This window comes from Periplaneta americana, chromosome 9 (genome assembly GCF_040183065.1).
Source record: "Periplaneta americana isolate PAMFEO1 chromosome 9, P.americana_PAMFEO1_priV1, whole genome shotgun sequence".
Taxonomy (NCBI): domain Eukaryota; kingdom Metazoa; phylum Arthropoda; class Insecta; order Blattodea; family Blattidae; genus Periplaneta; species Periplaneta americana.
In genome coordinates, this window is record NC_091125.1 from 172,812,843 (window position 1) to 172,837,633 (window position 24,791).

Consider the following 24,791-nt stretch of genomic DNA (forward strand, 5'->3'; position numbering starts at 1 on the left):
TCATCGTTCGTCAGAGTTGCATCGCAAGTGGCCGCGCTCCGCATCGTACTGTGCATCGGGTGCGGACCGTACGGGAACACGCCCGAGGCGAAAAGTGAAGGCCACCGTTTTGCTTATAATACCGGGCGCGGACCGTACGAGAACACGCCTGAGGCGTATTTGTATACTTCAGAGAGAAACCCTTTCGTTGCGTGTTTTCTTTCCAGTGAGAACCGAAACAGTGGGTAGGTCTATTCAGTGTTCGTGTGTGTGTACTCTTCCGTAAAGATGTAGCTACGAAGGAACCTCTACAGTGTGGCCACTGAGTAGTGATCAATAGTGCGAGAGAACCCGTACGCAAGTGACTAAACCCTCAAGACTGTGTGTTTTTGTGCCATTGCCTCGAGTGAACTCTCCAATTGTCAACATCTCTAGTGTGGTGCTAGTGTACGGACCACTAGTTAATCGATCCAGATATACAGTTCTCTCCGCTTAACGATAGGACGTTACTGCGGAAATTTCCATCTAGTTGTAGCGCACCTTTTCTACAAATATTGTTCCAGTTAGAGAGAAGCCAACACAGTGTAGCATACCGAGTGACTGACAATTTGGGCGTGTATTAAATCTTATATCACGTCAAGTGTATTCGAGTGCAAAACATTTACTATGCTTGCAGACATGTTTCACTCACTCTGCTAGTGAAAACTAAACAGTGCTCTGTGTGCTCATAGTACAAAACAATCTAACGTGCAGTGAGTGAACCAACTAAATAGTGTCAACGAAACTTTACACTCCAAATATTCTCCTTTGTCTTTTCATTTCTGGACTTAGTTTAACCTTTCCTATCTCTTTCTCCAATATATACCTCAAATGCCGCAGTGTCAATTACAGTGTTTAGTGCTACGTATTACATCTTCAACCAAATAGTGCATCATAACTCCAACACAAATCAAAAGGAGGAGCCACCATGAATAACAACAACCCTGAAAGCAGAGCAACACAACCAGCATACAAAGGTAAGGGCAGTCACAACACCTCAAAAAACCGCTCTCACTCCGCTGAGGATTTGTCAGTAAATACTCCATCCTCTGACAATCCTTTTCCCGGTCTAATACACCAGCAGTCACCGCCTGACGCTTTCACAGAATCAGAGGCGAACACAACCCTTATAATATATAATTATAGTGCCTCAGAACTCAAAAAAGTTCTAAACCAAATTCGTGTCCATGTTCGCTGGTACAAACACCATGAACACCTGCTTATTATAAATTTCCATACCCGAGCTCACCTCTCAAAATTTACACAGTACATTCCACCCTCAATTCTTGGGCCTAGTGATAAAACTCAGTACATGATTCCGGAGCAAGCGAAATTGCAAGCTCCTTGGCTCTCACAACCCGCTCAAAGACAATACAAACCAAATGCAGCTACCAAAGAAATATCTGCCCCTACCGCAAAAACTCCACTCAAAACAAATAACAGAGAACTACGATACAGACTAGAAAATCTGATATCGTCTCTGCCACTTCCCTCTCAAAGCACCACAGTACACCAAGACCTACAATCCCCCGTGTCACCAATCCAAACGAATCCTAATTTTGCCCCCAATCAAATCACGCCACAACCTTCCACATCAAATGCAAATAATAATACCACACCTGGCAAAGACATTCGAATATCACAAACGCAACCACCGCCTGCCGCAACTCAAATTGACTCACGCGTAGCTATGCGTATCAATAACCAAGATCTACACAAAAACAACCCCACCATCATATATCAAAATTGCCTAAAAATTCAAATCACACCACCTCGACAAACCTGGTCGCAAAAATTCAGTTCAACAACTCTTATTTTCGAAAACCAAGAGCACTTAGATAAATTCATCTCCTCCTACCCACCCAACACTTTCGGACCCAACGCAGAATATGCAATTAAAATTAACAGACAGAACAGAAATACGGAGAGTGCTCAATTTTACACCAAAGAAACCAATCTAGTTGCTACTGGAATCTCCCCGGAAATAGATACAGAAACAGTATCAGCTGCTATGACAAACATCAACTTAGAACACACTAGGATCACAAGAATAAGAAATAGCTACGGACCAACGCCACTTGTTCGCATTTTCACAAAAAACCCGAACACCATATCGACACTTCTCAGCGATGGCCTCCGACTGTGGGGCAGAACATATCATTGTGAACCGCCCAAACTAGGAAAACGCCATATTCCATGCAGGAACTGTCATCAGTATCTGCATGAAAAGAAAAACTGCACAAACCCCGCAGTTTGTTTTCACTGTGGGAACATTGGCACTTCCTGTGCACATAAAGATCGACCACATCATTGCGCCACCTGTAATAGAGACGGACATTATACAGGACAGATGCACTGTCCACTATATCCACGCGAAATCCAACTCCCCGATGAACCTACCTACAGACCATTCATTAGGAAACAAAATATTGATTCGCCACTTAAACCCAGCCAAATGACACCCCCAAACCAGCCCCCGTCTCTTAACACAATAAATTTCCCATCCCTCAACTCCGTCGACAGCGACATATCCAACATACCAAACGAAACCACCAACAGCCCCAAACCCCACACATTTGCGCAGATCTTGGCAACACCACAAAAAACCGACAGAAATGATCTCCCCACCCCCCAACAAATCGCCAACTTTATAGATGAACGTATCGCCATCCACATAACCCGCATTGAAAAATACATTGACGAAAAAATCAATCAAGCCATTAATAATTTAACACAATTTATCACAGCCACAACAATAAACACAACCCCACCCTCACGACTCGAAAATACCACAGCCACTATAAATGCCACAGCCAAAAAGACCATAAATAGGAAAGTCAGCGTTGCACCTTATGGAAACAATATAGATGTAATAATCACGCCCATAGTCCAGAAAGTCCAAACTATGATAGGTGGCGCAATAGAACGAGCCCTGGCGGATTACCAATCCCTACCCTGCCCCTCAGGAAATTCACGGCACCTAGACACCACAAACAGCCTCTCACCAACAACCTAATACCACTATAATGGCGTCCATCCTACTTCGACATGACATCACGATAATTCATTGCAATATTAGACACCTGTATAACAACAGAACGGAACTCACTCACCTCATCCAAGAGCAAAAACCTGAAATTATATGTTTAAATGAAACCCACCTTCGAGACAAAGACCGCTTTACTATGAGAGACTTCACTATATATCGACGCGACAGACCTACGATAGGAGGAGGAGTTATGATTATGACTAACAAAAACTTGACAACAACTCAAATTCCCCTACCCCTCCACCTCGACGACCAAGAATGTGTAATAATTCAAATCCACATAGGTAATTCTCGCATGCATGTGGCTTCTTTCTACTCTCCGCCAGCCAATCCACTCCCATCCACACTCCTGCGTTACCTTCACACCCTTCCAAATGTCATAATCACCACAGATATCAACGCCCACCACCCCTTCCTCCATGATAACAATCGGAACACCAAAGGCAACCACCTAGTGACGCTCTTACCCAGTCTCAACCTAGTACAAGTTCCACTCCCTGCCCCCACACGCCTACCAACTCCTACTCAACAATTTACAACTCCTGATAAAATATTCATCTCTCCCAGATTACATAACCGACTCATCAATACTTTAGTCCTTCCCCCTCTAAATTCAGACCACGCACCCATACTAATAAAACTTGCCTGCCCCTTTTACCGCTCTCAACCCGTGAACGAAGCTATATACATGCGAGATTATCGTAACGCTGATTGGCAGAAATTCAAAGATTACATATCTAAATCACTCCCTCATTTTCCAATCACGAAACACGAAGACTTAGACACCGCAGAGACTTTGTTTGTACAGGTGCTTAATGAAGCTATTCAAGACTCAATACCACAAAAACGATATACCACTGACCGTCGCCGTGCATTACCTCCAGACATCTTAAAAATCATAAAGACAAAAAGAGCAGCACACAGACTCTACATGCGCACCCATGAAGATGAAGACAGACGCCTCTACCGCTCACTGCAAGAAGATGTCAAAGACGCTATACAGAGATACGAGACGCGACGATGGGACAAATTCATTCAGAAAGTCGACAAAGACAGACTAAACGCTCCCAAGCGATTTTGGGAAACCATAAAGCGTATTAGGGGCAAGTACCAATATACTTCCCACCCATTACGCTACAGACAACAAACGATTATTGACACACCAGGCAAACTGGAAGTCTTCCGGCAGTTTCTATCCAACACGCACACAATACCTATACATCCAGACTTCGACCAAGATCATTACCATTTCATCACAGATCATATCACTAACCATCCTATCCTCTATAATCCACTCCCAGCACCAGCACCACGATCAACCGACGACCCCATCATTGATGACATCACCATACTAGACATCTCACTTGCCCTTCAAACATGCAAGAACTCAGCACCAGGACCTGATGGTATCACATACCAAACACTTAAACAACTCCCGCCGACAGCCCTTAATTTTCTTGCTGGGCTTTTCACCCTCTCTTTGAAACTTGGACACGCTCCAACACGCTGGAGACATTCACACATAATTCTATTTCCAAAACCTGGTAAAGACGCCTCAGACCCCGCCAACTACCGACCCATAAGCCTCACCCCGACTATTGCCAAGTTAATGGAGAAAGTACTCGTTTCACGCTTGCAGGTTTACCTGCGCGACCGAAATATGATTCCCGATTCTCAGGCGGGCTTCAGACCGGGAGTCCAGCCGACTGATCAGCTGATACGGGTACTTACCCCCATTGAGGAGGCCTACTCTAAACGACATTACTCAATCATGGTAGCGCTCGACGCCAGACGAGCTTTTGACACAGTATGGCTGGACGCCTTGCGATATAAACTAACAAACATGGAATTTCCGCACGAAATAACACGCTGGATCTCCAGCTTCCTGAAAAACCGATCTGGCCAGGTGCGTCTTGGCAGACAAGATCTGTCCCGCACCTTCCAAATCGAAGCAGGAGTTCCCCAGGGCAGCGTGATTTCCCCCCTGCTCTATAACATATATGTATCTGACATCCCCCAACCCAACAACAATCAAGTGGGCCTGGCACAGTTTGCTGACGATGTGGCATTCTGGGTCACCCATCCCCGCTTACGATCCGCCAGGGTACTAATAGACAACGCCCTGAGACAGTACACTGAGTGGGCCAACACCTGGAGAATTACCATCAACACCGAAAAAACCCAAACCTGTGTCTTCCGCCCTTCTTTAAAATCACGAATCACAAACAGACAACACATTACCATCGGACAAGCATTAATACCACTCCAACACAAAGTAACATATCTAGGCATTCCACTCACATCAAAACTCTCTTGGACCACAATAGCGCAAACAATATGGGACAAATACAACAAAGCCACTAAAGCAGTAAGCTACCTAAGCGGCATTAGAAGACAAGGCTGCCACGCCAACACATTACTACACCTATATAAAGCACTGGTTCGATCCCAGTGCACCTACTCCTCCTATTTTCTACTGCAATCTTCACCCTCAACACAAAAGAAATTTGAGTCCCGTGAAAGGAAATTATTGCGCCAGATATTTCGACTACCCAAACATACCAGAAACGACACAGTATACATCCACACTAAAACGAAACCACTCTCCACACACCTAATCCGAACAGTCACTAAATACACACACTTCGCACTACGTCGCTCATACACACAACATATGTTTAACAATCCTCCACACACCAATAAGAACACAACCATTGAAAAACTCCTACAAGCCTATCAAGATCACTTCAATCCACAAAATAACTATTAAACTCTCCCCCCCCCTCTCTCCCTCTCTACAACACCCCTCGTCTCCCGGAATCGGCAAATTCGCGGCCTGTTTCCCATAAATACTCCACAAGAATGCCATCGTTGAGGAATACACATATATGTCATGGACCAGAACCCGACACATACAATTAATAATCCACCTTCATCTACAACGAGAGGAAATCGAAATCAAACACCCCACCCACAACATAACGTACCAGCGAACATCACTCCGACTGCTGGATAGCTGAAGTCAAAATGCCAACGCCCAAACACAAGGATAACAACAATATAAACAAATTGTGACTGCCCTCACCACTGCTTAGTGATGCATGATAGCTACCGTTGAATAACTAAACAATAAATAAATACATTCAAAATTCACGCAAGCCCAGTAAATAATTTACATCACAAATAGTTCATGGTTACTCCTCAAATAACAACAAATCAGAACTTAAAATCTGCTTCTTAAATCTTCTTTCTTACTTTCTACCCACCTGTCTTCTTTCCACGTCTCAACCTCAATCTCATAAAAGCCCTAAATATCCAACATTCTAATAACACTGCACTCACAAGCACTCACGGTCGAAGAGGGCATTGTAATGTAAGACCCTAAAACGACCGCTGGCTCTGCCAGCAATCAACTCTGACACCGGGCCCTGCATCATTTTGGGCGAGGCGTCGTTCTTGTAGTTAAACAGCTGCAAGTAGGAGTAGCATCATGTCGGGTCGTGGAAAGGGAGGCAAGGTGAAGGGAAAGTCAAAGTCTCGATCCAGCCGTGCTGGGTTGCAGTTCCCGGTAGGCCGTATCCACCGTCTTTTGCGTAAGGGCAATTACGCAGAGCGAGTTGGTGCCGGTGCGCCAGTCTACCTGGCCGCGGTGATGGAGTACCTGGCGGCCGAAGTTCTCGAGTTGGCTGGCAACGCAGCTCGTGACAACAAGAAGACTAGGATCATTCCTCGTCACTTACAGCTCGCCATTCGCAACGACGAGGAGCTGAACAAACTCCTGTCCGGCGTCACCATCGCCCAGGGTGGTGTGTTGCCCAACATCCAGGCGGTTCTCCTCCCGAAGAAAACCGAGAAGAAGGCTTAAGCCCCTTCTCCGTAAAACGGCCCTTTTAAGGGCCCCACTAACCTCACAAAAGTCAGAAATAGCCAGTATTGTTAATCCTCTCTCACGGCTTCGTAATGTAATTTCATTACGCGTGTCAACTTTCTCTCTCTCTCTATACCGGTGGGCTGATTTAATATCATCATTCTGTAATTTTGTGCTCTGAACGATGTCGTTGTCCCAGGTTCGCACTGAAGTACTTGAAACCGTTGTACATTTACTAGGCTATTGTGTGATAACACATTATACTGATGCATATAGAAAGGTTTCATTATTATTATATAATTTAACACAATACGAATTAAATTAGATGATGATGCCAAGGTACATAGTTGGCTTCGAAATTTATGTAATATATTTCTATCATATTAGAGTAATGGAGATTATCGTGAAAATAATCACAAGTCCCCTTCTTTGGTGCCCATCGTGGTTTTAGACATATACGTTTGAATATACTAGTTTACTTTACTACATACTACGAATGAAACTAATTTTGAATAAGAAATCGATAACTGGTGAACAACTTACGGCGTTATAATAGAGTTCCTAATGCGTTTGTTTGTTGGTGCACATATTGGCCGCACGCGCAGGAACCCCAATACTGAGATGATGACATGACCTTCTCGTAGGAATCGAAGGCTTTGACAATTTGCGTTCGAATTTCCCCTCTCTCTGTCGTTTCGTTCGAACCGAAATGACGCAAGCTATACGTGGAAGTTGTCTGACAGGACGAAGTCCTGTGTTCTGACATGCGATGTGTACCTCTTCTCCCCAGTGTTTACCACACTGGATTCCTATGACCTAAAAGTTGGCATTGCAAAAACGTGGTGATGTGATGTTCAGTATGTGTCAATCCCCTCGGTTCCTTGTTACGGTCTGGTGAGCATTGCCTACCTGCGTTGTCATATTACCCACCAATTCTTCGGACAGTGATTATTGACTTACAGAAGTTTACAGTAACAGGTAACATAATCCGAGGAGCAAGGCTTCACAGAGGAATCCGGTCTTTCCACTTGATATACCAAGCGTTGGGGTCAGACCCATTTGAAAAACGGAGAGGCATTTCTTACAACGTCTTTTGCTGATACTGAAGTGCCCCTACGAAATAAGTTCTGTTTTCCGCACTGGCCTGTTGAGCTAGTGGTCACACAGTAAAGGTGAATTAAATTAATCTCGACAACTACTGCCCTTTTTAGACGGATTTTATGGCCCTGAAAAGGGCCGTTTTGCCGACGGATTCGGCAGCAGACGTGTGTAGGCAGTCTAACCGCCGAACCCGTAGAGAGTCCTCCCCTGCCTCTTCAAGGCGTATACCACGTCCATGGCCGTGACTGTCTTCCGCTTCGCGTGCTCGGTGTATGTTACAGCGTCACGGATTACGTTCTCCAGAAAGACCTTGAGAACACCTCTCGTCTCCTCGTAGATGAGGCCGGAGATACGCTTTACGCCTCCACGTCGGGCGAGACGACGAATGGCCGGCTTCGTGATGCCCTGAATATTATCTCGGAGAACCTTCCTGTGGCGCTTCGCTCCACCTTTGCCAAGACCCTTGCCTCCCTTGCCGCGTCCAGTCATGTTGCTCGTGTGACGAAGGTTAAAAGTGATCTCGACGGCGGGTCATTTTTTGGTTTATATACTAAAACCCGCGGACCAATCACATTACGGAAGGGGCGTGGCTTCTCAACGGGCGAAGACATAAATACCCCTCTTGGGGGCAGCGGGCGCGACTGTATTGCGTCAACTTGGGTTGCGAGGACGAAGGAGTAAGCGATGGCACGTACGAAGCAAACTGCGCGTAAGTCCACGGGAGGCAAGGCTCCACGAAAGCAGCTGGCAACGAAGGCCGCTAGGAAGAGCGCACCGGCTACTGGAGGCGTGAAGAAACCCCATCGATACCGACCTGGTACAGTTGCTCTTCGCGAGATCCGTCGTTACCAGAAGAGCACCGAGCTCCTCATCCGCAAGCTGCCTTTCCAGCGCTTGGTGCGTGAAATCGCTCAGGATTTCAAAACCGACCTCCGTTTCCAGAGCTCAGCCGTAATGGCCTTGCAGGAGGCAAGCGAGGCATACCTCGTCGGTCTCTTCGAGGATACCAACCTTTGCGCCATCCACGCCAAGCGCGTGACCATTATGCCCAAGGATATTCAGCTGGCTAGGCGCATCCGCGGCGAGAGGGCTTGAATTAACAAAGGTACTCCTGCCCGCAAAAAGGCCCTTTTCAGGGCCACTAGTTATTTCTCGGAAGAGCCGGTTGTACCGTACTCCAGGTCTCGTTCCTACTACCCTCAGTTCAAGGTCACCTCAATAATATAAATGGTTTCTCCCTTTCCATTCCTCACCGTATCAGCATTTTCCCACAGCCTGTTTGACAAATATCGCAATGTATCCTATAGGTTAATAAACAATTTTTTAATAGAACGATGGATAACAAAGTTTCTTAGGAAAATTAAAAAAAAATTTCACAGTTCTATAATATTGCACATTATATATATTTACCAAATTAAGGGTTAACGCCGCCGGGACGAGTGATCCTCCGTCCGACCGATCACAAGCGCCAAGGCTCAAAGTGGTCCAGAAAGCAAATCTAGCTGGACTAAAAATGTGACATATTTCCATGAAACTTCGCACTATAGTCACTACTGTATAAGAGGAGAAACTACCCCTTTATAGACGATGCGTTTTGACAAAAATTAGTGACTTGTCTCATATATAATATATTGTTTTAATGAAACTTTACACAGTACTTACATGTAGCTCGTTTATACTATATTGGATACAAAATGTGATTATGATTGTATAAGAGTAGCTACTTGTCTCCTATCTAACATTTTTTACTTTCACGAAACTATAACTGTGACTCATTATTTTCGATAGTACAGACGTGGTCTGCTTAGGAAAGGACAAGCGGAAGACTGTGACCTTTGTGACCTCGGGTGGGTATTACGATAACATTTATAACCGTCACCCTGATAAGCATCCGAGCAGCTTATTTCACAAAAGGAGTTTGAATACAAACAATTCCTTCAATCTACTACGATTATTACAATAACTGATTTCATTAATCTCCTCTCTTCTTTAGCAAAATATAAATTACCTTCAATTGGTCGATTCAGCAAACTTGTTCATAAAACTTATCGCTATTGCGTCACGTTTCGCAATTTTTCTAAAGTAAAAACAAAAACACGAACAAACGCCTACTCCTTTAACCTCATCGCTCTCTTATCTCTAGAATCCCGGGGGGTAGAGAACCTGAATTCTCTGTGGTGTGAAACAAAGCAACCCGCAGGAGCAATGACACGTTCAATTGTCCTAATAATAGAAAAAAAATTACACGTCATTTAGTGTATTCAGAACATTTTTACAGGACCGTGTAGGATATTCACTCTCCTGTCGAATAGTTTCGGCGGCTGGTAGGCGATACGCATTAATTAAAATAATACTTGCGTACCTTGTTCAGGACAGTGACTGTGCTACTTTCTTTCTTTCTTTCTTTCTTTCTTTCTTTCTTTCTTTCTTTCTTTCTTTCTTTCTTTCTTTCCTTTATTTGTAGCTTATTGATGACACCAGATGCCATAACGGAAATGCCGTGATGGTATGTTTGTTTAATATTCAAAATCAAGTGACAGACGCTATTTGACTTTGCGGTGGAGGGGATAGGGACCTGATCTCGGATGTTCCGAGAGATGCCGGCGCACAGTTGTCCAGAACGCAAAACTATGTAAGAAAATCAACTTCATCATAACCGAAGTTTAAGTAATATCTAGGCTTAAACAAAAGCTAGGCATTGTGCACAACAACATACAAAACATCAATATCAGTAAGAGGTGGGACAAAACATGAGTTTTTTTTTTTTTTTTTTTTTTTTTTTTTTTTTTTTTTTTTTTTTTTTAAGTCACGCTCTTCAGTTGATTTTTGTTCGTGGGGTCAGTGGCTGTTTTATATTGTTAAACCTTCCCTTATGGAGGTCATAGGACAAGATGTGTACTTTCATTTAATACGCGAAAAGCAATCTATAATACGTTAGCATTCATTTAATTGGCACGTTTACTGAGATTTGTGCAACTAGTTTTTTTTTTTTTTTTTTTTTTACGACATATTTAACAGGCTGTGCATTACAAGTAAACCTGAGTTAACTTTCAATTCTTCTACCCACACATTAATCAAATATTAAACTCTATACGGCTTAAAATTTAGCTGCTACATCCTGCAAACTTAGATGTTATATTCATCTCTTGGTAGCGCTTTACGAATTCGACAGCAGCCACTTTTCAGAGTCTGGATGAAGGAGCTTAATTTCTCCAAGAAAAATTCAACACTTCTTGAACATATAATGAACAACTAAATTATGGAGTATATCCATGAATCTAGCATTTTGTTACCAACTGCGAAAAATATGGCAGGCTAGTCATCTTTTAGGAGCATAATTTCTATTAAAACATTAAAAATTATCAGAAACACTAATTTTTCCCTAATTCCCTAATTACACGAGCATAATTCGTTTTTGCATAGATGCGTATAAAATTTCATGGAAATATGTTACATAGGGGAGAAATTATTAACTCTGTATAAATGTAGCCTCTAAACACAAGAAGTAGATTCCCATATAAAAACCATTATCTGAATTTATGCTACCTGTAACTATACTGTGTGAAATATAATGTAAATATTTCAGTTAAGATAGAAATTATTAATTTAGTCTATAAAGCACTTCCGATACAACTCTTCACACAATAATAATAATAATAATAATAATAATAATAATAATAATAATTATAGTAATAGTAATAATAATAATAATAAGAAGAAGAAGAAGAAGAAGAAGAAGAATACACACTCGCCCGAATACAGAAATGTGAAGGGTCAGCAGGACAGAGTATTTGAGAATCATATCATATCATATCATAATATATATTCCTTACATTCATGTTAACAACCCTTAAATGTGCAAAACTTCATATCTCACACTAGTTTATTAAAAAAGGTCGGACTGTAAAGAAAACAACTATCGCAATTTTCATATTTTAAGATTCCCTGCAGTTTATACAATTTCATTTATACCACTTAGGATGTATTCATTAAGGATATGCTAATTTTTAATGAAACACACACACACACACACACACACACACATCTATTATACTAAACATAAACCCACAAGAGAAAACAATACTTGTATTAACTGTAAACATTTTTCTTCCTTTCTTTATTTTTAGCAGAATCCTCCATTTCACCCTTTATCTCACTAGATGCGCTTCCCGCAGACATTCTTCATTATATGTTTCACACACCACTTCGTAACACTTGCAGCGGTTGACTTTTGTTTTCTTGTCTTTTTCTCTAGGGTATATTGTACATAGTGCTCGGTATCGGTGCTCGTTCACGTGATATTTTACCTTTGTTTTTCTTGCTAACTCCTGCCAATTTTTCTGATATTTCCCGTAGTTGATTGGTCAAGTACTGCGGATTGATTCCCGGTTATAACAAACACACCTACACTACATTCCAATGATTTCTGACTCGTTACTGCACATTTTAGAAACACTGTACGGAAGCACACGCAGTCTCTCGTAAATCAACAGGTTACAACAGAGACTTACACTTGCAAACGCGTGGGGATTTCAGAAAATTTCTTACTATTTCAGTACCTTTAACTGTACAACAGATTTTGTTTTCTCGAAAAAGAAAGGTCAACGTTACTATTGACAAAAGACAGAAACGTACGATTACAATACCTTTATTTTAAACAATCTTAGAGGTGGTCTGGGAATTCCTAAACTCACCACGCGACTACTTAACCCTAGACAGGTAATCATCACTGTACTCATGTTAAAGGTAAGCATTCGTAATTTTTACTACTCACATTTTAATTAACTGAAATCAACTCAATATCACACATTTAACAACTTTTACACTTTTCGTAGCCATTAGTGTTCATTTAATTTTAAGTTTGTCATAAAGTCTTTACGTTCATGTTATTGTCCTATTTACAATTAGTGCAAACAACAGCGCGATGTTCTCTGCAGAACCCCTTTTTGCAAAGTCCACAAAATGTTGTCATCATTCTCCTCTTCTTTGCAGGACATTTATAGCAAACAGTACGTTCACCATCTGGCTGCATTACCTGGCATTGTTGTTGCACAGCAATGTTCAGATGTTCTTCAATTGTTGCCCGCAGAGATCGGTGTAAAGTAGGACGTGCAAAGCGGTGCTGCATCCACGGTTTTGTCAGCTCTTCACACAATTGGAAAATGAATTGTTTTCTTGATATTGTTTTCTGAGTTCTTCTAACTATAAATTATCCATGAATTTATACTTGCAATATTTAGCATGTTGTAAAATATTGCTAGTGGCCAGCGCCTCGTCTTTCTATTGCAGGAAAGATTGTGGCACATTTGACATAGTGTATCTACACCACCTTTAGTCCCATTGTAAATAATAATAATAATAATAATAATAATAATAATAAAGGCTTTACATATAACGTGTTGCTTACTGTTGTCATTGCAGTCCACGTCGGTGGGGGTGGGGGGGTTTCTTTCTCCTCCTCCTTCCTCTAAAAAGAGCAGTTACCAGGGTCTAAGGAAGTGAATGCCCTTTTCTTTCTGGGCTCATCCCTACATTTGTCTTAGCTCCTTAGGGAAAACCACGGAAAACCCTCAGGCTTGCGAATAGACTGAATGAATGAGAGGAGAAACTTTAAAGGTACGTGAAAACACGTCCATGCAAGGGAGTTGGGACTGTGAAAAATTGAATATGTGAAATCCAAGACTGTATTTGCCAGGCGAGCAAAGATGAAGAAGAAGAAAGGCTTACGTATGACGTGTGGCTTACTGTTGTCATTGCAGTCCGCGTCGGCCAGCGGTGGGAGGGGGGGGGGGTCAATATACCTGCACATATCAGTTCAAATTATAAAAACCTCTTAATGCTACTGCGGTACTATTCCATTGCCGAACACAATATGAAGAAATTAGCAGATCCCTGAACTGAACTCTTATTACTCTGAAATTACCGCGCAGTACAATTATAGCTATGACGCATTGCAAGCGTTAGTCACCATATCGATTTGCTAAGCAAATTTAATCCCTTTAGAGCATGTCCCCCCCCCCTCCTCCTCCATATCAGCCAACAACATACTGGATGAAGAAGACTCCTGCAAAAGGGACGAATTAAGATTTAATTTTATTTTAATGATAGACTAACATTGCAAAGTTCCAAAATAATTTTTTGCATTCCTTCATTACACTAGTCGTACAAAATTGCGGTCGTATCTCGTACTATCTATACTAATAATAAATCTGTAGCCGAAATTTTTCTGGTAAGTTTCGATTTTCCAAAAGTAATTGGTCCTAACATATATAATTAACCACCCTGAAACCGAAAATCGCATTTTTGAAATTTTTGTTTGTATGTCTGTCTGTATGTTTGTTACCTTTTCACGCGATAATGGCTGAACCGATTTATATGAAAACTGGAATATAAATTAAGTTTGTTGTAACTTAGATTTTAGGCTATATGGCATTCGAAATACATTATTTAAAAGGGGAGTTATAAGGGGGCCTGAATTAAATAAATCGAAATATCTCGCTTATTATTGATATTTGAGAAAAAATGTTACATAACAGATGTTCCTTTAAAAATGATTTCCGTTAAGTTTTATTTTTTTACAACATTTTGATAGGACTGATATTTAATGAGATAAATGAGTTTTAAAATTAAAATAACGCTATCTAAGACGGTGCAATGAATTAAGAACAAATGACTTCGTCTATAAGGGGCCTTGGACAACAACAATCGAAACAGGGGCCTTGGACATCAACAAACAATCGAAAGCTATTAAACATAGCCTACAGGGAATGTTTCTGTGTTTGTATGAAGTAATATCACAAGCTCGTAAATTAACTGATTTGTATAATTAGTTATTATTTCACCATTGGAAACTGTAGTTTCTCTAGATGGACATAATGCTATAATGTTATTACAGTAACGTCTGAGTAAATCGAGGACAGGTAAGATTAAAATAGCTTCTTATGCACAGAAAATTTGATAGGCTATTTTGTACATTCGTTTTCTGTATTTCTTAAAATAATATTTATGTACACGCATTTTAATCTCAGAGAATTAACGAACAACGAGAGTGTATTGATTTAGTATGCAGTAATAGTACTTTAGCTTGGCAATCCATTATTTTAATAATTCATATTTTAACTATGCTCAATTGAATCGTGTTAAAATACATAAAATATATATGCAATAAATGCAGTGCTAAAAAAAAAATGGGTAATATGCGAAGCAGATTATCTTGCGCTGTTGTAAAAGTTGTTCCCTGGATCAGACGTCCTATTTTAATTATGTAATTACTTTATATTTATTTCTAACAGGTGGAGCGGAGCGAACGGGTACGGCTAGCTAACAATAAGTGAGAACTTACAATACAACAACAACAACAACAACAGCTGATAATCTGAAAGGGAACATAGTAATTTGGGGTGAATTAAAATGCAGCTTCCATTCGTTTAAAATTTCTTTAAATTTTAACTAAATATTAATGTAGATATTACCTCTAAAGGTAAATGGGGGCATGTTTCACAACGCTAACAAATTACAAATTAACAATATACAATTAACAACGGAAATATTACATATGCTTGTTAACTGTGTTTCACAATGCAATCTTATTCACTTGTATGTTTTAACGAACTTTACAAAATCGGCGAAACAAACTTACAAATACGCATAATTGGTTGAACAAAATCGCCAACGACAGTTTACAAAAATCACTAAGGATCAGAGGTAAAGTAGCTGTAATTTTAGAACTATCGATGGACATGTTTATATTTTTTTATATATATTTTATTTAGATTTTGCTACATCGGCGACAACGGAGTTTCGCGGCATGCAATTGGTCGAGCATACCAATGCATTAATTAGCCTACGACTTAACTGACGAAAGTTAGCGCGAAATTCATTCAAATAATTGATAAATAATGGATTTGACCCACGTAGTTATATGCAGTTGATAGAGCAGCTAACATGTCCATCCATTAAAATCAACTTCGCTCTCTGCTGGTCCATCAGTATATTTTATTGTTTCATCCATAACCTCGCCAACATTAGGGAACCCAGCAGGAGGAGCATAAAAATCCTTTGCCCGAGTAAGCACATTCGGTGATCAATAACCCGCCTCGAGTTTTTTCAATCTTGTAACAACATCAACTACCATGTGTGAACTTTTGCACACTGTAATCTTATAAATTCCGTTCTTATCTGCTAACGCAGGGAACTGAGAGCTACTATGCAACCAATGCAGTTCTCGCTTTGAGGTTAGGGCACCACTTTTCCCTTTCAGATGTTGCATGTGATGTCCCATATCTTGTAGGAGAGATTACAGCGAAATGGGATTCGGAACGACTTCAGAATACTGCGTAAGTAATGCCGACATTGCATTATTAAGTGATTGGTTTTCGGTGCAAAGTTTTTCTTCTTTAAGTGCGAGTATTTATTAAATACGTTCCTCGTATATAAGAACTAACGCGGTATTCTGAAGTATAGCGCGGGATTCATTCGAAACCTTTCATTAATATTCGTACAATGATACGAACGTGGCCGGAAAATTCTACGTTAGGCCTAAATGCAAAATCTTCGTCTGAGTCGCTAGAACTACTCAATAACATCACAACTGCTTCAGTGTAATTCTTAATGGTACCCTGTTACTATAAAATTGATTTTATACATATGTGTTTATTTTTTTCATTCACAATTAGAAGCTATTTCAACAGGGCTACTGTAGAAAATGTGCTAACTTCACTAGTAAAGTTTAGTTTACACGTTTGTAAAATTACTCCTTCGTTGTGAAACAAACATATCACTTGTAAAGAGCGCAAAATTTCATTCGTAAAGATTTGATTTCCTTTGTACAGTCCACCTTTACAAACAAAGATTGTGAAACAGAAGTTTACAAACAGAGTTCACAATTTCCAAAGATTGTAAACTTTGTGAAACACCCCACTGGTGAATCAGCACGCCGAGCTCGATCGAAATACAACCAGTTACTATTATTTCCCTATCGTTTTTTGACATTTGATTCCGCGTCCTACCCCTTTCATTCGTTACTAACCAACAACGCCAATAGCAGAAGGTAACGCAAAAACAGTCACCGGTTCCCCGATGCATGGCTTTCTCTCTCAATGTCAACTGAGAGTTAAAAATATTCATTATAATATGCACTTTCCACTCACTCCTCAGAATGTCTTCTTTATTTTTATTTATTTATTTATTTATTTATTTTTAAAGATATGTGAGCTACGTACTGTATGTCTGATGTTTTGCCATCGTACATTCAAATATTTATATTCACTGTACAGTACAGCGAACTGTTTATACTTACTGTACATGCTATAACTACTTCTCCCAACTCCGCTATTGCTATATTTCCTAAACTAAACGCTGATATTGAAATAACGCCTGGTCTGATAATGCAGTCTGTTTAAATTTCTACCGACCAAGTTCTGCCCTTCATCATGGGAAAACAACGAGCTTCTTTAAAGGATACAACTACTAGGACAGAGATATTTTCATTATGGAATTTGTACTACCCACTGAAATGTAGTAACTAATGGGATTTTAATTAGCCATATATGTACAGTATATTACATTCTTTACCTAAAATGTCTCTAACTTCTAGGGAGAGCGCGAGGTACGTTCACAATCCCCTGAATACATATTCCCTTCTTCGAGAAAACGCAGAGAAGTGAACCGTCTCATATGAATATGCTACCAGTCATAAGTTTCAATACGGAGCTGCAAGTACTTAAGAATTATCAATTACTCTACAATTATGCAGCGGCGTCATCATCCAAGCTATAGCTGGAATAGGGAAGGGAACATAATATCCCATAAGTCTTATTAGAACACGCTGGAAATAGTGACGTAAAAAAAAAAATCGCCAACGGCACGTGGTGTTCCCAAGCGGTCACCCATCCAAGTACTGACCACGCCCAATGTTGCTTGACTTCGGTGATCGGACGAGAACCGGTATTTTCAACATGGTATGGCCGTTGCCGATGAAACTGCGTAATCTGTAGGCACTTGAGGACGATGGGATTGGGGTGCACTCGATAAAACCTGCACTCGCTCACACACACACGTAAACTGCCTGCTTAGACTCTGTACCTAAATTACCAAGCTCGTTGGATGTCATTGGGATAGATGATAAATCTATCTATCAACGGCAGTTTGGTTACGTTTCAACGTCACACACTGCTGGATTGACACGGGATTAATAAAACAGCTAGTCGGCATTCTAAGTTAAGCCACAGGTGGATTGTTGTTCAACAGCGGAGCCTCCTTTCAACCACATGGTTGTGGAACTGTAGTCGGATTTTCGACATCATTTTCATGCCATACTACGGAACTTCACACAAACTTCAATTCACTTCTTGCACCGGCGGCTACTACGAATGGACTGAAGCTCGCTACTGACTAGGGGGGGGGGGACATTTGTCTCTTGATGGATTACGTGACAGATATATAAAGTATCAGTCGTATGTTATGAACCCGAGTTTCAATAAAGATAGATTACCCGTATGTCCACAGATTCTCAGTAGTGGCCTGCGGAAGGATTATGACCGCGGTCGACAAGTTACCTTCTAAGTTGTTTTCCCTCAACAATTAATGCTGCCAAGTGAGTAGGAATGACACCGCGCTCTCATATAAGTCGTACGAAACTATTAAGGAAACGAATTTGCCTCGTGGATCCAAGTCTCCCATGGACTGCCTATAATGTATTATCTATCCTAGAAGTGTTATCGGGGTGATTATTTAAATTTTCACTCGGTGGGAAACGCTGTTGTTCTTCATTCATCTACTCTGTTATGAATAACTTGTGGCCCTTAAAAGGGCCGGTTGCTGATTCCCTAGCAAGCACTCCCGCTTACTTGGAACTAGTGTATTTTGTGACGGCCTTGGTCCCTTCACTGACGGCGTGCTTGGCCAGCTCACCGGGTAGCAGGAGACGGACGGCTGTCTGGATCTCCCGACTGGTGATGGTCGACCGCTTGTTGTAATGCGCGAGCCGCGAAGCTTCCGCGGCGATGCGCTCGAAGATGTCGTTAACGAAGCTGTTCATGATGCTCATAGCCTTTGAACTGATTCCCGTGTCTGGGTGAACTTGTTTCAGAACCTTGTAGATGTAAATGGCGTAGCTCTCCTTCCTCTTGCGCTTCTTCTTCTTATCGCCCTTCGAAATATTCTTCTGGGCCTTGCCGGCCTTCTTGGCAGCCTTTCCGGAAGCTTTGGGGGGCATGGTGCTCGTCTGATGATGAGCCCGGAGGGAGAAAAATATTTAAGTCGCAGGGACAATGCCGTACTGCCTTCCCAGTGCGAGCCAATAGAAACAGCGCAAACGTTTGTGACTTTACGATTGGTCCGCTGTCGATTATTGACGTTGGCGTAAAAGTGAAGGTTACCGTCGGGCCCTGCATGATGATGGATGATGGGCAGATGATGAGAGACCGTCGGGCCCTGCATGGCAGAGGATTGATCAGTCGCGCTCCGCATCGTACTGTGCATCGAGTGCGGACCGTACGGGAACACGCCCGAGGCGAAAAGTGAAGGCCACCGTTTTGCTTATAATACCGGGCGCGGACCGTACGAGAACACGCCTGAGGCGTATTTGTATACTTCAGAGAGAAACCCTTTAGTTGCGTGTTTTCTTTCCAGTGAGAACCGAAACAGTGGGTAGGTCTATTCAGTGTTCGTGTGTGTGTACTCTTCCGTAAAGATGTAGCTACGAAGGAACCTCTACAGTGTGGCCACTGAGTAGTGATCATTAGTGCTAGAGAAGCCGTACGCAAGTGACTAAACCCTCAAGACTGTGTGTTTTTGTGCCATTGCCTCGAGTGAACTCTTCAATTGTTAACATCTCTAGTGTGGTGCTAGTGTACGGACCACTAGTTAACCGATCCAGATATACAGTTCTCTCCGCTTAACGATAGGACGTTACTGCGGAAATTTCCATCTAGTTGTAGCGCACCTTTACTACAAATATTGTTCCAGTTAGAGAGAAGCCAACACAGTGTAGCATACCGAGTGACTGACAATTTGGGCGTGTATTAAATCTTATATCACGTCAAGTGTATTCGAGTGCAAGACATTTACTATGCGTGCAGTCATGTTTCACTCTCTCTGCTAGTGAAAACTAAACAGTGCTCTGTGTGCTCATAGTACAAAACAATCTAACGTGCAGTGAGTGAACCAACTAAATAGTGTCAACGAAACTTTACACTCCAAATATTCTCCTTTGTCTCTTCATTTCTGGACTTAGTTTAACCTTTCTTATCTCTTTCTCCAATATATACCTCAAATGCCGCAGTGTCAATTACAGTGTTTAGTGCTACGTATTACATCTTCAACCAAATAGTGCATCATAACTCCAACACAAATCAAAAGGAGGAGCCACCATGAATAACAACAACCCTGAAAGCAGAGCAACACAACCAGCAGACAGAGGTAAGGGCAGTCACAACTCCTCAAAAAACCGCTCTCACTCCGCTGAGGATTTGTCAGTAAACACTCCATCCACTGACAATCCCTTTCCAGGTCTACTACACCAGCAGTCACCGCCTGACGCTTTCACAGAATCAGAGGCAAACACAACCCTAATAATATATAATTATAGTGCCTCAGAGCTCAAAAAAGTTCTAAACCAAATTCGTGTGCATGTTCGCTGGTATAAACACCATGAACACCTACTTATTATAAATTTCCATACCCGAGCTCACCTCTCAAAATTTACACAGTACATTCCACCCTCAATTCTTGGGCCTAGTGATAAAACTCAGTACATGATTCCGGAGCAAGCTAAATTGCAAGCTCCTTGGCTCTCACAACCCGCTCAAAGACAATACAAACCAAATGCAGCTACCAAAGAAATATCTGCCCCTACCGCAAAAACTCCACTCAAAACAAATAACAGAGAACTACGATACAGACTAGAAAATCTGATATCGTCTCTGCCACTTCCCTCTCAAAGCACCACAGTACACCAAGACCTACAATCCCCCGTGTCACCAATCCAAACGAATCCTAATTTTGCCCCCAATCAAATCACGCCACAACCTTCCACATCAAATGCAAATAATCAAACCACTCCTAGCAAAGACATTCGAATATCACAAACGCAACCACCGCCTGCTGCAACTCAAATTGACTCACGCGTAGCTATGCGTATCAATAACCAAGATCTACACAAAAACAACCCCACCATCATATATCAAGATTGCCTAAAAATTCAAATCACACCACCTAGACAAACCTGGTCGCAAAAATTCAGTTCAACAACTCTTATTTTCGAAAACCAAGAGCACTTAGATAAATTCATCTCCTCCTACCCACCCAACACTTTCGGACCCAACGCAGAATATGCAATTAAAATTAACAGACAGAACAGAAATACGGAGAGTGCTCAATCTTACGCCAAAGAAACCAATCTAGTTGCTACTGGAATCTCCCCGGAAATAGATATAGAAACAGTATCAGCTGCTATGACAAACATCAACTTAGAACACACTAGGATCACAAGAATAAGAAATAGCTACGGACCAACGCCCCTTGTTCGCATTTTCACAAAAAACCCGAACACCATATCGACACTTCTCAGCGATGGCCTCCGACTGTGGGGCAGAACATATCATTGTGAACCACCCAAACTAGGAAAACGCCATATTCCATGCAGGAACTGTCATCAGTATCTGCATGAGAAGAAAAACTGCACAAACCCCGCAGTTTGTTTTCACTGTGGGAACATTGGCACTTCCTGTGCACATAAAGATCGACCACATCATTGCGCCACCTGTAATAGAGACGGACATTATACAGGACAGATGCACTGTCCACTATATCCACGCGAAATCCAACTCCCCGATGAACCTACCTACAGACCATTCATTAGGAAACAAAATATTGATTCGCCACTTAAACCCAGCCAAATGACACCCCCAAACCAGCCCCCGTCTCTTAACACAATCAATTTCCCAACCCTCAACTCCGTCGACAGCGACATATCCAACATACCAAACGAAACCACCAACAGTCCCAAACCCCACACATTTGCTCAGATCTTGGCAACACCACAAAAAACCGACAGAAATGATCTACCCACCCCCCAACAAATCGCCAACTTTATAGATGAACGTATCGCCATCCACATAACCCGCATTGAAAAATACATTGACGAAAAAATCAATCAAGCCATCAACAATTTAACACAATTTATCACAGCCACAACAATAAACACGACCCCACCCTCACGACTCGAAAATACCACAGCCACTATAAATGCCACAGCCAAAAAGACCATAAATAGAAAAGTCAGCGTTGCACCTTATGGAAACAATATAGATGTAATAATCACGCCCATAGTCCAGAAAGTCCAAACTATGATAGGTGGCGCAATAGAACGAGCCCTGGCGGATTACCAATCCCTACCCTGCCCCTCAGGAAATTCACGGCACCTAGACACCACAAACAGCCTCTCACCAACAACCTAATACCACTATAATGGCGTCCATCCTACTTCGACATGACATCACGATAATTCATTGCAATATTAGGCACCTGTATAACAACAGAACGGAACTCACTCACCTCATCCAAGAGCAAAAACCCGAAATCATATGTTTAAATGAAACCCACCTTCGAGACAAAGACCGCTTTACTATGAGAGACTTCACTATATATCGACGCGACAGACCTACGATAGGAGGAGGAGTTATGATTATGACTAACAAAAACTTGACAACAACTCAAATTCCCCTACCCCTTCACCTCGACGACCAAGAATGTGTAATAATTCAAATCCACATAGGAAATTCTCGCATGCATGTGGCTTCTTTCTACTCTCCGCCAGCTAATCCACTCCCATCCACACTCCTGCGTTACCTTCACACCCTTCCAAATGTCATAATCACCACAGATATCAACGCCCACCACCCCTTCCTCCATGATAACAATCGGAACACCAAAGGCAACCACCTAGTGACGCTCTTACCCAGTCTCAACCTAGTACAAGTTCCACTCCCTGCCCCCACACGCCTACCAACTCCTACTCAACAATTTACAACTCCTGATAAAATATTCATCTCTCCCAGATTACATAACCGACTCATCAATACTCTAGTCCTTCCCCCTCTAAATTCAGATCACGCACCCATACAAATTAAACTTGCCTGCCCCTTTTACCGCTCTCAACCCGTAAACGAAGCTATATACATGCGAGATTATCGTAACGCTGATTGGCAGAAATTCAAAGATTACATATCTAAATCACTCCCTCATTTTCCAATCACGAAACACGAAGACTTAGACACCGCAGAGACTTTGTTTGTACAGGTGCTTAATGAAGCTATTCAAGACTCAATACCACAAAAACGATATACCACTGACCGTCGCCGTGCACTACCTCCAGACATCTTAAAAATCATAAAGACAAAAAGAGCAGCACACAGACTCTACATGCGCACCCATGAAGATGAAGACAGACGCCTCTACCGCTCACTACAAGAAGATGTCAAAGACGCTATACAGAGATACGAGACGCGACGATGGGACAAATTCATTCAGAAAGTCGACAAAGACAGACTAAACGCTCCCAAGCGATTTTGGGAAACCATAAAGCGTATTAGGGGCAAGTACCAATATACTTCCCACCCATTACGCAACAGACAACAAACGATTATTGACACACCAGGCAAACTGGAAGCCTTCCGACAGTTTCTATCCAACACGCACACAACACCTATACATCCAGATTTCGACCAAGATCATTACCATTTCATCACAGATCATATCAATAACCATCATATCCTCTATAATCCACTCCCAGCACCAGCACCACGATCAACCGACGACCCCATCATTGATGACATCACCATACTAGACATCTCACTTGCCCTCCAAACATGCAAGAACTCAGCACCAGGACCTGATGGTATCACATACCAAACACTTAAACAACTCCCGCCGACAGCCCTTAATTTTCTTGCTGGTCTTTTCACCCTCTCTTTGAAACTTGGACACGCTCCGACACGCTGGAGACATTCACACATACTTCTATTTCCAAAACCTGGTAAAGACGCCTCAGACCCCGCCAACTACCGACCCATAAGCCTCACCCCGACTATTGCCAAGTTAATGGAGAAAGTACTCGTTTCACGCTTGCAGGTTTACCTGCGCGACCGAAATATGATTCCCGATTCTCAGGCGGGCTTCAGACCGGGAGTCCAGCCGACTGATCAGCTGATACGGGTACTTACCCCCATTGAGGAGGCCTACTCTAAACGACATTACTCAATCTTGGTAGCGCTCGACGCCAGACGAGCCTTTGACACAGTATGGCTGGACGCCTTGCGATATAAATTAACAAACATGCAATTTCCGCACGAAATAACACGCTGGATCTCCAGCTTCCTGAATAACCGATCTGGCCAGGTCCGTCTTGGCAGACAAGATCTGTCCCGCACCTTCCAAATCGAAGCAGGAGTTCCCCAGGGCAGCGTGATTTCCCCCCTGCTCTATAACATATATGTATCTGACATCCCTCAACCCAACAACAATCAAGTGGGCCTGGCACAGTTTGCTGACGATGTTGCTTTCTGGGCCACCCATCCCCGCTTACGATCCGCCAGGGTACTAATAGACAACGCCCTGAGACAGTACACTGAGTGGGCCAACACCTGGAGAATTACCATCAACACCGAAAAAACCCAAACCTGTGTCTTCCGCCCCTCTTTAAAATCACGAATCACAAACAGACAACACATTACAATCGGACAAGCATTAATACCA

General features: G+C 42.1%; 1 non-coding gene across 1 annotated transcript; it reads right to left on the reverse strand.

Annotated features, from left to right (window-relative positions):
- Positions 1-17,890: 17,890 nt before the first annotated feature.
- On the reverse strand, positions 17,891-18,009 carry LOC138706869 (5S ribosomal RNA). The gene has a single exon (XR_011334115.1). It is a non-coding gene; the product is annotated as a 5S ribosomal RNA (ribosomal RNA).
- Between the last annotated feature and the right edge of the window lie 6,782 nt (positions 18,010-24,791).